Source organism: Lolium rigidum, chromosome 3 (assembly GCF_022539505.1).
Source record: "Lolium rigidum isolate FL_2022 chromosome 3, APGP_CSIRO_Lrig_0.1, whole genome shotgun sequence".
Taxonomy (NCBI): domain Eukaryota; kingdom Viridiplantae; phylum Streptophyta; class Magnoliopsida; order Poales; family Poaceae; genus Lolium; species Lolium rigidum.
This window is the reverse complement of record NC_061510.1, coordinates 9,382,698-9,398,158: the sequence shown is the minus strand read 5'-3', so window position 1 is coordinate 9,398,158 and position 15,461 is coordinate 9,382,698.

Below are 15,461 nucleotides of genomic sequence, written 5' to 3'. Positions count from 1 at the left end.
AACATCTTTGTTCCAACCGGGCCATTTTCATCCATTTCCCGCCATATTTTTAAATAACACATAGAATTAGAAAATAATAATTTTGTAATAAATAATGCTTAGTTCCTTATTACACCCAATAAACAAATAAACCACAACGTTCACATGCAAAAAATCTCATAATCAAACAAATGATATTGCCGAAAATAAAGAAAGAACACAATTCATAACTAAGCAGTTTAAATTCTATGCAATGATTACTCCTTCTCATGCCTTGGCGATGCCCGCTCATGCTTAATATTATCCGCTTAGAGACGAGCGGATATGTGGGAGCTCAGTGTACATACGAAGAAACTCCTCAAACATTGCTGCCCAAATTGTCATGTTTGGTGATGGAGGATGTCATCACGCTCTTACTCAACGATCATGATGTATGATGTCTACGCACGATTCTATTCTTGTAGACAGTGTTGGGCATTCAAATGCAGAGGTTTGTAGAACAACAGCAAGTTTCCCTTAAATGGACCACCCAAGGTTTATCGAACTGAGGGAGGTAGAGGTCAAAGATATCCCTCTTAAGCAACCCTGCAATTACGATACAAGAAGTCTCTTCTGTCCCCATCACACCCAATACACTTGTCAGGTGTATAGGTGCACTAGTTCAGCGAAAGATAGTGAAATACAAGTAATATGGATGATTGTAAGTGGTAATTGCAATCTGAAATAAAAATGACAGCAAGCGAACATGTAGCAGAACTGGTTGTAAACAGTGTTTCAATGCTTAGGAACAAGGCATGTGGCTCTTATTTTCACTAGTGGACACTCTCATATCATAATTGAATACATAAATATTATCCCTTCATTTTGCCACTTTGAACCATTCTTCGGTTGGATAACAAACACAAATTCACCGCGTAGGGCTGTATAAGCACTCCTTAAAGTTCACGTTCCCAATCTATAGATGGCCCACGCTATCACTTTAAGCATACAAAGATAGTACCAACTAGATACCACAATTCATAAGTATTTCTGTAAATTAAGCTTAAGATTCACGTTCCCAATCTATGGATGCCCCACGCAATCACTTTGAGCATACAAAGATCTTACTAACAAGACACCATAATTCATAAGTATTTTTGTAAATTAAGCTTAAGAGACACACACAAGGTATGCACACTGTCACCTTCACACCGTGGGATAAGGTGTCTCTGGAGATCACATAATACAACCACTTGAGTAGCATAATAGTTGAAGAATACCATCTACTTATTCAACTAGATTACAAAACTCATGATAACATAAAGATTATACCATGGGAGAGAGATAGACCACATAGCTACCGGTAAAGCCCTCAGCCTCGGGGGGGACTACTCCCTCCTTATCATGGGAGTCAGTAACAGCGATGAAAATAGCGGTGGAGTCGATGGAGATGGCTCCGGGAGCAATTCCCCGTCCCGGTAGGGTGCCGGCGTTTTCGCGACGAAGACAATATATAGGCGGAAGGGCGAGGTCGGTGGGTGCCCGAGGGGCCCACACCACCCCTAGGTGTGGCCAGGGGCTGGGCCGCACCCAGGGCAGGTGTGGCCGCCTGCTAGCCCTCCTTCGTCTGCCCTCTGGACTCCGTCTTCGTTACAGTAAAATAGGAACTTCGACTTTTCTTTCGTCCAATTCCGATAATATTTCCTATACAACTTTTATGAAATACAAAATAGCAGAAAACAGGGAACTGGCACTGTGGCATCTTGTTAATAGGTTAGTTCCAAAAAATGCATAAAAATACCACGGAGTGTAAGCAAAACATATAGCAATTGGTGTAAAATAAGCATGGAGCATAAAAAATTATAGATACATTTGCAACGTATTAATGTGCATGATCACACAAGCATTCATCACTTCATACATAATCAGAATATTTCATGTTCTAGCAGGGTGACGAAAAATAGCCTATCGAGCATCACTCGAAATGCTCGCTCCACATCTTTCATGCAAACCTCTTGCCTCTAGTCAAACCTCTTCGTTTTCTATTACGGATTGTCTTCACTAGTCTGGCCTAGTTCGGATACTAGATATGTCATTTTAACCGAGGGCCAAATCACCGTCGGCTATTAAAGTTTACCGTCGGATACTCATATAACCGACGGTTCACCGTCGGATATCTCCCGTCGGCTATGCTCGGTCGGCCATTACAATAGTAGCCGACGGTACGGTCGGATAACATATTTACCTACGGTAACAAGCCGACGGTGAACCCCGTCGATTAGCTTTTTCTACGGCGGTCATTACATCCGGTCGATTTTTCTGATAGTCGACGGTATATTTGACCCGTCATTCATAGTTATAACCGAGAGTAGAACCAAACCGTCGGTTAGTATTATTACTGATGGTATATACATCCCTTCGGTGTTCTTATAACTAAGAGCTAGGCCAACCTACACCGTCCGTTTATGAATTTAATGACGGTCATAAGTCAACATCTGCATATGGTATATCATTGGACTTTCACATATTTGCTTACACCGTGGGGTGTTGTACAAGAGAGAAATGTGATCCAGGCAAGAATATTTTAAAAATATTAGCATTTCAAAAACATCTCATAATTATACAACCACACATGAATGAGGAACACATATTATATTCAGCGTAACCTCACAAAGTATATGTTCATCTAGGAACTGTGAAATACAAAGAGAACAACAACTAATGGTCCAAATATTTTGCAGCACATCTGTTTGTTGAGTGACTTAAAAGTCCTTTGACCTTCAGTAATCTTCACCATCATCACCACATTAATCACCAATTCCATCGCCATCTTGATCATAATGCTCATCGCCATCTTGATCATAATGCTCATCGCCATCTTGATCATAACGCTCATCGCCATAGGTCATCTTACCATAATGCTAAATGCCACTGCCGAAGAACATGCCAAAATATTATTTCTAGTCAGATGTGCATTGAAAGGGACAATAAAAGTAAAACATGATTAGGCGTGAACCGTTTTGGCAGACTAAATTTTCATACTATGCAGTCAAAGTTTAGCAAATTAATATGTCTTCGAGTCTAATACTGCAGCAAACAAGAGATCTAAAATTACATGCTTCGTGCTATAAGGAACTAATAATATGCGTTCTGCAGTATGTTGCAGTGAAACCAATGCATTGTAGATTGTCCAAATCAAACGGCTCTTTTTGGTGTTTGTAGATGCACATGGGATTGCAATTATATTTAGATGGCTGAATCGCTCCCACGAAAAAGAAACGTTTACTGTTTATTAATCGTAGAACAGTCTTCTAGATACTGCCGATGAATACTTGCATAATCTATCAACAAGTCGTGAATTGTAACTTGTACAGGTTTCTGGATACTACCGATGAACACATGCATAGTAATACGTAGTAGTATATTATATCAACAACTCGTGGCTAGTAACCAGAACGACTTAAAAATCAGATGCCTTTTCCGGTTAGAACACCACCGAGCGTAAACATACAAAAATGCAGAGAAGAGCAGAGAAGCCACTGACCTAAATAAGTTTGTCCATGCACATGTCGCACACTACCGTGCGCCGTGCCTCCTTCATCAACCTGTAGGCAGAATACCAGTTAGATCCGTGACCTGTTCAATCAGCAGTTCATAACTGGATCCAGTAATCAGATTTACGGCCTACATACTGTGAGTGCCTGTGCGAGAACATACCAACTCATGGCCAACCAGGTAATCTTTTTGAACATGGAAGCCTCGAAATAGAGCAATGGCATGGCAGCACCGAATATCTGGTCCTTTCTCCTCCGATCTTGAGTCAGCGACCATTATCCGGAATTCCGGATCAACTCACCAGGATCAGACCGCGCCAGATCTAACCAAGATCAGACCGCACCAGATCTCACCAAGATCACGGCAGTCAACTGCAGAAGCACGAAATAGATTAATGACCCACAAGTATAGGGGGTGTATCGTAGTATCTTCGATAAGTAAGAATGTCGATCCCAACGAGGAGCAGAAGGTGTTGACAAGCAGTTTCGATGAAGGATTCACTGTAAATGCTCACATACAAGTGTTCAGGGGGTTTTGATGTAACAGATGAATAAAATATGAGTAAGTAAAGTGCGAGAGTAATAATTGCAGCGAGTGGCCCAATTCTTTTTATCACAAAGGACAAGCCGGTTTGTTTACTTATAATGACCAAATGTTCTCGAGGACACACAGGATTTTAGTCTAGTGCTTTCGCTACATACGGCTAATTAATCTTCATTGTTTTGATAAGTGTTGTGTGGGTGAACCTATGCTAATGTACCGCCCTGCCTAGGACTAATACATTCTTGTGATTATACCCCTTGCAAGCATCCGCAACTACAAGAAAGTAATTAAGATAAATCTAACCACAGCCTTAAACTCTGAGATCCTGCTATCCCTCCTGCATCGATATACCAACGGGGGCTCGGGTTTACGTCACTCCGGCAACCCCGCAATTGGCAAACGAGTACAAGATGCATTCCCCTAGGCCCATAAAGGTGAAGTGTCGTGTAGTCGACGTTCACACGACACCACTAGAAGAATAACACCACAACTTAAATATCATAACATTGAATATTACTCAACCATATTTCACTACTAACATTTAGACTTCACCCATGTCCTCAAGAACTAAACGAACTACTCACGAGACATCATATGGAACATGATCAGAGGTGATATGATAATGAATAACAATCTGAACATAACCTTGGTTCAACGATTTCACTCAATAGCATCAATAACAAGTAGAAATCAACACCGGGAGAGTTTCCCCTATCAAACAATCAAGATCAAACCCAAATTGTTACAGCGGTGACGAGGTGCAGCGGTGGAGATGGCGGTGATGATGATGAAGATGATGGTGATGGTGATGGAGATGATGTACAGCTCGATGACGGTGACGATGGCGTCGATTTCCCCCTCCGGGAGGGAATTTCCCCGGCAGATCTCAGCCTGCCGGAGAGCTCTTTTCTCTCTGGTGTTCTCCGCCCCGCAGAGGCGGCTGTGGCTCTTCGCGACATACCCCTAGAGCTTAGGTTTTCGGGACGAAGGCGTACGCGAAGAAAAGGAGGCGAGAGGGGGTTGTGGGCCCCCTCCTCACAGGGCGGCGCGGCCAGGGCAGGGCCCGCGCCGGCCTGTGAGGGGGGCCCATGGAGGCCCTCCTCGGCTCCCCCTTCTGCTCCCTTCGTCATGCTGGAAAAATAGGATTTTTCGTATAATTCCCGTCAATTGTTGATCTTCCGAAATATTGCATTCGACGGTGCTTTTTCCAGCGGAATCACGGCTCCGGTGCGCGATCCTCCAATAATCATGAAACATGCAAAATAGATGAAATAACATAAGTATCATCTCCAAATATGAAATATATCAATGAATAACGAGCAAATTATGATATAAAATAGTGATGCAAATTGGACGTATCAACTCCCCCAAGCTTAGACTTCGCTTGTCCCCAAGCGAAGCCGAACTCGGTAAACGGGACCACATGTTTATGGAGTGAAGAGTCGATAAATCAAATACGGACAAGAAGCATCATATTCATTCACACAAGACATTCTAGTAAACAACTTCCTCATATAACTCAACTTGAAACAAGTATAAGGTAATCACAAATAAAGGTGCATAAGAAATCATAATTGGTGATGGCAAACTTTGTTCTTGGTCAGACAACAGTTAACAGATTATACTTATCTATTGAGCAGCGCTCTCATGTTAAAGTTTATATGGCTCATCTTACATACTCAATCATAATGATCATTGATAACTTTCAAAGCTATATTCATTCAAATAAAACTTGTACTAAACAAGGAAGAATAAAAGACATGATGAAGTAAATCACAATATAATAGTTTGATCACAACAACTCAAATGCTTGCTTGAGATGGAGGGGAATAGGTTTACTGACTCAACATAAAGTAAAAGACAGGCCCTTCGCAGAGGGAAGCAGGGATTAAATCATATAAACCTAATAAAAGTAATATTTTAAGAGGTGTTTGTTGTTGTCAACGAATGGTAGCGGGTACTCTAACCCCCTTGCCAAACAGACCTCCAAAGAGCGGCTCCCATGAAGGACGTTATCTCTACCAGCAAGGTAGATCATCCCTCTTCTCTTTTGTTTACACATGTACTTTAGTTTATTTAAGGATAACACTCCCCCCAACCTTTGCTTACACAAGCCATGGCTAACCGAATTCTCGGGTGCCTTCCAACAATCTCATACCATGGAGGAGTGTCTATTGCAAAATTAAGTTGCTTACTGATGAATCAGAGCAAAACATGTGAAGAGAATTATTAATGAAAGTTGATTAATTGGGGCTGGGAACCCCGTTGCCGGCTCTTTTTGCAAAATTATAGGATAAGTGGATGAAGCCACTAGTCCATTAGTGGAGGCTGCCTAACAAGACTGAAAGATAAAACACCACATACTTCCTCATGAGCTATAAAACATTGACACAAATAAGAAGTAGTAAATTTTGAATTGTTTAAAGGTAGCACATGAAGTATTTACTTGGAATGGCAGGGAAATACCATGTAGTAGGTAGCTATGGTGGACACAAATGGCATAGGTTTGGGTTGAGGTTTGGATGCACGAGAAGCATTCCCTCTCAGTACAGGTCTTTGGCTAGCAAGGTTAATTAGCAAGCACAAAAGTTGAGGGAAACAAACGAATATAAATGTGATAGAAACAATCATGCATCTTTCTTGTAAGCACAAACAATTTTAACTTCAGAATAATAAGCTATGAGCTAACAAGAAAGGAAGACAATGAAACAACTATATGTATTTCTCTTTTCTACTTAAACCTCAAGGTGTTGTTGCTATTGACCAATGCTAAGTTTGCCAAAACTAAATAGATTTACTCAATGCTCCCAAAGTGGTACCAATACTAAAATCAAGATCAATCATATAATAGAGATTGCAAACTAAAATAAGGTGTGCAATATGTAAATGATAAGACTTCTCATTAATATTTCATAACGATAACTCACACCAAGGGATACATGGACAATCAACTAAAGGAGAGATACTTCCATACTGCAACCCATCTTATATGATAACTTCCCTACTCATGATATGACACTACTTGATAGTAAAAAGTAAAAAGGTAGTGATGATGTGATACCGCGGCACTCCCCAAGCTTGGAACAAACCAAGGGGATGCCAATACCGATGATGAATTACTCCTTTGGCGATGGTGGTGATGAATTCCTCCCGCGCTTCTTACAGATCTCCTTCAGCTTCAGTTTCTCAGCTTGGCAATTCTGCACTAAGACTCGAAGAGATTCATTGTTATCTGAAGTTGGCGGTGGCGACCTTGCGATGGATATCGAGTAATATTCCAGCATTCTACGAGTCGGTAATTCTCCTCCTGGAGTATCTCCACTTCTCTTCTTAGAGCCCGGTATTGACCACAAAACTCATCGGTAGTCCGTAGAGCTTCTTCCGGACACGGGGAAAGAGTCGAGGCCAAGAGCGAGGTGGTAAGGGTCCCTGCAAGTTATGAGAGAAAGAACGTCGAGTGTCAACAGATCACACCAAGATTTCCTTACTCCCAACAGCTTGTTGCTCTTGTTTTGACGACACCCTTTTCACTTCTTCCTTCGAAAGCTCTTTGCCCTTGTTGTTGAAGGCCATGGTGCTCCTAGATTGAAAATAGATCCTGGCAGAAACAACTCGAAACAAAACACGTCGAGAAAACGATATACGGACCTCCAGGGGTCCGGGGGATTATATAGCAAAAAATTTCACAACAAACGGAAAGTACCAGGTCGAACCAGAGTCGGAGAGGGGCGACGAGGCGGCCAGCTCATAGGGCGGCGCGGCCAGGCTGGGCCCCGCGCCGGCCTATGGGGGGCACGCCCTCGTGCATCTCCTCCACTCCGTTTCGATCTCGTAATTTTTCATATTTTCCAAAAACAGCAAAAACATTGTTCGGAAAGTAAATCGCGAACTTTTTATTACTTGTACTGTTACTTATTCAAAGTCGAGTTCTGGCGGACTTTCAATTTGACCTTTGATGAAAGCCTCCGGTGTTTCCACTCGAATAACATCAACATCAACATTATAAGAATCACCTGAGATATAATGCTTGAGTCTTTGTCCATTCACCACTTGCGTGGCATTGCCTTGGAGAGAACTAATTTTAATTGCTCCCGAACGATACACCTCCTCAACAACATATGGTCCTTCCCATTTCGAGAGTAATTTCCCCGCAAAGAATGCGAGACGAGACCGATACAATAGGACTTTATCCCCAATATTAAACTCTCTTTTGATAATCCTTCTATCGTGCCATTTCTTAACTTTCTCTTTAAAGAGTTTAGAATTTTCATAAGCTTCACTTCTCCATTCATCTAAAGAACTTAATTGCAGCAACCTCTTATTACCGGCTAGTTTAGGATCTTTATTTAATTCTCTAACAGCCCAATAAGCATTGTGCTCTAGTTCTAAAGGTAAATGACAAGCTTTTCCATAAACCATTTTATAAGGTGACATTCCCATGGGGATTTTATAAGCAGTTCTATAAGCCCATAGTGCTTCCTTCAATTTACTAGCCCAATTCTTTCTAGTTTTATTAACAGTCTTTTGCAAGATAGATTTAATTTCTCTATTTTATAGTTCTACTTGCCCACTAGTTTGAGGATGATAAGCGGAAGCAATTCTATGATTAATACCATATTTAGCAAGAGTTTTTCTAAAACCACCATGAATAAAATGAGAACCTCCATCTGTCATAATATATCTAGGCACTCCAAATCTAGGAAAAATAATGTCTAAAAGCATTCTTAAAGAGGTCTCACCATCAGCACTTTTTGTAGGTATGGCTTCCACCCATTTAGTAACATAATCAACAGCAACAAGTATATGAGTGTTACCTTCCGAAGAGGGAAAAGGTCCCATGAAGTCAAATCCCCAACAATCAAACGGTTCAATAACAAGAGTAAAATTCATAGGCATTTCATTGCGTCTGGAGATATTACCAACCCTTTGACATTCATCACAAGATAAAATAAACTTCCTTGCATCTTTGAAGAGAGTTGGCCAATAAAAACCTGATTGTAGAACCTTTTGCACGGTTCTATCTCCGGCGTGATGTCCTCCATAAGCACTACCATGACATTTACTCAATATCTCTTGTTGCTCATATTCGGGAACACATCTTCGCAGAATACCATCCACTCCTTCTTTATATAAGTGTGGGTCATCCCAAAAATAATGCCTCAAGTCATAAAAGAATTTCCTCCTTTCCTGAGCTGAAAAGGTTGGAGGCAAGTACTTGGAAACAATAAAGTTGGCATAATCAGCATACCAAGGACTGTCTCGCGAGCTCACCTTTATTACAGCCAATTGTTCATTTGGAAAACTATCATTAACAGGAACAGGATCATAAGCAATATTTTCCAATCTAGACAAATTATCAGCAACGGGATTATCAGCACCTTTCCTATCTACAATATGTAAATCAAATTCTTGCAAAAGAAGTACCCATCTAATAAGCCTTGGCTTAGCATCTTTCTTTGTCATAAGGTATCTAATTGCAGCATGATCAGTATGAATCGTAACTTTTGAATCAACAATATAAGATCCCAATTTATCACAAGCAAAGACTACAACTAACAATTCTTTTTCAGTAGTAGCATAATTTCTTTGAGAAACATCAAGAGTTTTACTAGCATAATAAATAACATTCAGTTTTTTATCTACCCGCTGTCCAAGAACAGCGCCTACAGCAAAATCACTAGCATCACACATAATTTCAAATGGTAAGTTCCAATCAGGAGGTTCAACTATAGGGGCAGTTGTTAAGGCTCTCTTTAGAGTTTCAAAAGCTTCCTTACAATCATCATCAAAAACAAAAGGTACATCTTTTTGAAGAAGATTAGTAAGAGGCTTTGAAATCTTAGAGAAGTCTTTAATAAACCTCCTATAAAACCCTGCATGACCAAGAACACTACGAATACCTTTAACATCCCTAGGATAGGGCATCTTCTCAATGGCTTCAACTTTAGCTCTATCAACTTCAATACCTCTCTCGGAAATTTTATGTCCCAATACAATTCCTTCATTAACCATAAAGTGGCATTTCTCCCAATTAAGAACTAGGTTAGTTTCTTCACATCTCTGCAAAACTTTATCAAGGTTCCGCAAGCAACTATCAAAAGAATTCCCATAGACAGAAAAATCATCCATGAATACCTCTGCAATACTCTCACAAAAGCCATGAAAAATAGCAGACATGCATCTTTGAAAAGTAGCAGGAGCATTACATAAACCAAAAGGCATACGCCTATAAGCATAAGTTCCATAGGGACAAGTGAAAGTGGTTTTCTCTTGATCTTTAGTTTTAACAACAATTTGTGAAAACCCAGAATAACCGTCAAGAAAGCAAAAATGAGTATTTTTAGATAACCTTTCTAACATTTGATCAATAAATGGTAAAGGGTAATGATCTTTCTTAGTAACCTTATTAACTTTTCGATAATCAATGCACATTCTATACCCTACAACTACTCTTTGAGGGATGAGCTCATCATTATCATTAGGCACAACAGTCATTCCTCCTTTCTTAGGAACACAATGCACAGGACTAACCCATCTACTATCAGCAATAGGATATATAATTTCAGCTTCAAGGAGTCTTAATACCTCATTTCTTACCACATCCTTCATCTTAGGAATTAGACGACGCTGAGGTTCAACAACGAGCTTCGCATCATCTTCCATATTAATGGCGTGTTGGCAAATAGAGGGAGAAATCCCCTTCAAGTCATCAAGAGTGTAGCCAATAGCACCTCGGTGTTTCTTCAATATTTCCAATAACCTTTCTTCTTCAAACTCGAAAGCTTAGAACTAATAATAACATGATATATTTTCTTATCATCAATATGAGCATATTTAAGATTATCGGGCAATGGTTTTAAATCAAAGACAGGATCTTCCTTTGGTGGTGGTGTTGTACCCGGATCTTCCACTAGGTAAATCATGCTTAAGAATAGGTTGACGAAGGAAAATTTCATCAAGCTCATCTCTTTCTTCCCTAAAAACTTCACTCTCACTATTCTCCAAATGTTGCTGCAAAGGATTACTAGGAGCAAGAGCAATAGATGCACACTTGTTCAACCTTAAAATCACTATTAGGCGAATCAATTTTATAAGGGGTTTTGGTAAATTTAGAGAAGTTAAACTCATAAGATTCACCAGCAAATTTAGTCAAAATTTTCTCTTTCTTGCAATCTATAATAGCTCCACAAGTATTTAGAAAAGGTCTACCAAAAATGATAGGACAATATTTACTAGCGACGAGAACCAAGTACCAAAAAGTCGGCGGGATATTTAATCTTACCACATAGAACTTCCACATCTCGAACAATACCAATTGGAGAGATAGTTTCTCTATTAGCCAGCCGAATAACCACATCAATATCTTCAAGTTCACAAGAACCAATTTCGTGCATAATCTCCGTGTAAAGCTCATAAGGAATAGCACTAATACTTGCACCAATATCACATAAACCATAATAACAATGATCACCAATTCTAACAGATAGCATAGGAACACTAGCTTGCTTGGACTTATTAGGATGCGAAACAATATTAGAGGCATCTTCACAGAAAATAATATGACCATCCTCTACATTTTCAGTCACAAGATCTTTAACAATTGCAACAGCAGGTTCAACTTTTATTTGTTCTTCAGGTTCTATAGGTTCCTTTTCACTTTTATGAACCGCACTATTTATAACGAGTACTCCTTCATTTTAGCAGGGAAAGGAGTTTTTTCAATATAAGCTTCGGGAATAACATGATCAACGGTTTCAACTACAACACATTTATTTATAGATGAATCAATTTTATCTTTATACGGTTCATGATACTTATCAAAGTTCTTCTTAGGCAATTCATAATGAGAAGCAAAAGCTTTATAAAGATTTGCAGCAACTTGAGAATCAAGACCATAAGTAGCACTCATGTTACGAAATTTATCAGTATCCATAAAAGCTTCAATGCATTTATAATCATAATTTATACCTGATTCTCTATCCTTGTCGTTCTCCCATCCTTCAGTATTTTCTTGGATCCGATTAAGAAGATCCCTTTTAAACTCTTCCTTGTTGCGTGTAAATGATCCAGAACAAGAAGTATCCAGCAAGGTCTTGTCTTGAAAAGAAAGTCTTGCATAGAAATTATCAATAATAATATTACCAGGAAGCTCATGAATGGGGCATTTGAGCATTAAAGACTTCAACCTCCCCCACGCTTGGGCAATACTTTCTCCTTCATGAGGCCAAAAATTATATATGCGATTCCGATCTTTGTGAATCTCACTTGGAGGATAGAACTTACAATAAAACCGGGGCACAATATCATTCCATTCAAGAGAATCCCCATTATCCAGTAATTTATACCAATGCGCCGCTTTACCAGACAACGATACAGAGAATAGTTTCTTCCTCACTTCATCCATAGCAATACCTGCACACTTGAATAAACCGCATAATTCATGTAAGAACAGTAAATGATCTCCGGGGTGGACGGTTTCATCCCCTGTATAACGGTTACCCACTACACGTTCAATAATCTTCATAGGTATTTTGTATGGTATTTCTTCCTTACCGGCGCCTCATCCACTACCTTTGCGGTAGTAGTAGATTTCCCAAATAAACACTCAAAAGAAGATCTCTCCATAATGAGTTATAGCAGCGAGGCAAAAATAAAATCAGCACAAACGAGTAGAAATTTCCCTTACCAATTCCACTTACCAATAGCGCTTCACTCCCAGGCAACGGCGCCGGAAAATAGTCTTGATGACCCACAAGTATAGGGGGTGTATCGTAGTATCTTCGATAAGTAAGAATGTCGATCCCAACGAGGAGCGAGAAGGTGTTGACAAGCGGTTTCGATGAAGGATTCACTGTAAATGCTCACGAGACAAGTATTCAGGGGGTTTTGATGTAACAGATGAATAAAGTACGAGTAAGTAAAGTGCGAGAGTAATAATTGCAGCGAGTGGCCCAATCCTTTTTAGCACAAAGGACAAGCCGGTTTGTTTACTTATAATGACCAAACATTCTCGAGGACACACGGGATTTTAGTCTAGTGCTTTCGCTACATACGGCTAATTAATCTTCATTGTTTTGATAAGTGTTGTGTGGGTGAACCTATGCTAATGTACCGCCCTTCCTAGGACTAATACATACTTGTGATTATACCCCTTGCAAGCATCCGCAACTACAAGAAAGTAATTAAGATAAATCTAACCACAGCCTTAAACTCTGAGATCCTGCTATCCCTCCTGCCAGGGGCGGCGCCTCATGGAGGCCATCCTGGGTTGTGGCCCAGTCTTTCCAAATCATTTTTCCTTTTAAACAGTACATTAGGACTACAAAAAATAAAGATATGTGTACATATTGAAATGTTGGCCCGTCCTATCTCGTAGGCTGATGAAATTGGCCATGTCTAAACTGACGGTCACGCTCCGCCACTGCCTCCTGCATCGATATACCAACGGGGGCTCAGGTTTCTGTCACTCCGGCAACCCCGCAATTGGCAAACGAGTACAAGATGCATTCCCCTAGGCCCATAAAGGTGAAGTGTCGTGTAGTCGACGTTCACACGACACCACTAGAAGAATAACACCACAACTTAAATATCATAACATTGAATATTACTCAACCATACTTCACTACTAACATTTAGACTTCACCCATGTCCTCAAGAACTAAACGAACTACTCACAAGACATCATATGGAACATGATCGAGAGGTGATATGATAATGAATAACAATCTGAACATAAACCTTGGTTCAACGGTTTCACTCAATAGCATCAATAACAAGTAGAAATCAACACCGGGAGAGTTTCCCTTATCAAACAATCAAGATCAAACCCAAATTGCTACGGCGGTGACGAGGTGCAGCGGTGGAGATGGCGGTGATGATGATGAAGATGATGGTGATGGTGATGGAGATGATGTCCAGCTCGATGACGGTGACGATGGCGTCGATTTCCCCCTCCGGGAGGGAATTTCCCCGGCAGATCTCAGCCTGCCGGAGAGCTCTTCTCTCTGGTGTTCTCCGCCCCGCAGAGGCGGTTGTGGCTCTTCGCGACGTACCCCTGGAGCTTAGGTTTTCGGGACGAAGGCGTACGCGAAGAAAAGGAGGCGAGAGGGGGCTGTGGGCCCCCTCCTCACAGGGTGGCGCGGCCAGGGCAGGGCCCGCGCCGGCCTGTGAGGGGGGCCCATTTACAAGGTATCAACTTGTCAATGCCTATGGATTGTAGGCTAGGGTTTAGTTGGAAGTAGAGGGCAAGTAGATCTCGAAGGTTTCAGCCGAAAAGTACTCGACGATTATGAAAACTAGGGTTTGTGAACAATGATTCGATGATCTCTTCGTCCTTCGACTCCCCCTTTATATAGGAGGCGGAGCCGAGGGTTTCGCTTTGTACAAGTTACAGAGTCCGGGACGGTTTCTAACTCATCCCGCCAGTTTACAAATAACACTTCCTATTACAACTCTAACTTTCCTTAATATATCTTGGGCTCCCGAATCTTCTTATTCTTCGGGTAGTGGGCCTTCGATAAACCCCGGGTACTATCTTCGGCAGGCCCATTTGGGATGCCTATGTCAGTAGCCCCCGAGATTTTGCTTGAATCGTAGAGTCAGGGAAAATCTCCACTGTTTATTTTTATTCGAGAACTTTAACTTTTTTTATATTTCTTCATATAAAATTCTATATTGTACAGGGATAATGGTAATTGGGGCTAGTTCATCTGACGGATCAGGTACTAGTTAACTGCTCTAGTGGCAATCCGCAAAAACCTACTTCAAGATCACGTCCCCGGACATGATCTCGGGATACTGGTGTAAACTTCGACGAGTGCCGCTTAAGGTCTTACCATTCCGTCGAGTCCCGAGTCAATTTTATCGAGTACCTAACGCGTCCGTTAGGATTTTTCTTTGTATCCGTTGATACGGATAAAAGTAGCGAGCGCGAGTCTTCGGCGATGCCACGCCCGGCAGAACGGATCCGGGGTCTTACCTTCGCAAATTTGCGGCATTCAGAAATTGATCGCAACTTTGGCGTTACGAGAATATATTGTCAAGTGCTTTTCCGGCTGTTGGAATGGCACATTTTATCGAGTCAAATATGACTTATATTGCTCTCCCGATGGGAGTATATGTAGAGTTAATTATAACTCGAAATATACTCTCTTGCTTTTCTATCTTTTTTCTTTTTTAATTTCATCGGGCACGCGAACAGCGTTCCCGATGGGAGTAGCCCCGAGGCTACAGCCAAGAACTTGTGCTTGGTTGTAGGCTCAACATTTTAGTCCACCTTGTCGCTATATTGTCATTATTTCCCGATATGATCTTCTTTTCATCTCTCGGGTGCGCGAACAGCGCTCCCGATGGGAGTAGCCCCCGAGGCTACAACCAAGAACTTGTGCTTGGTTGTAGGCTCCCAC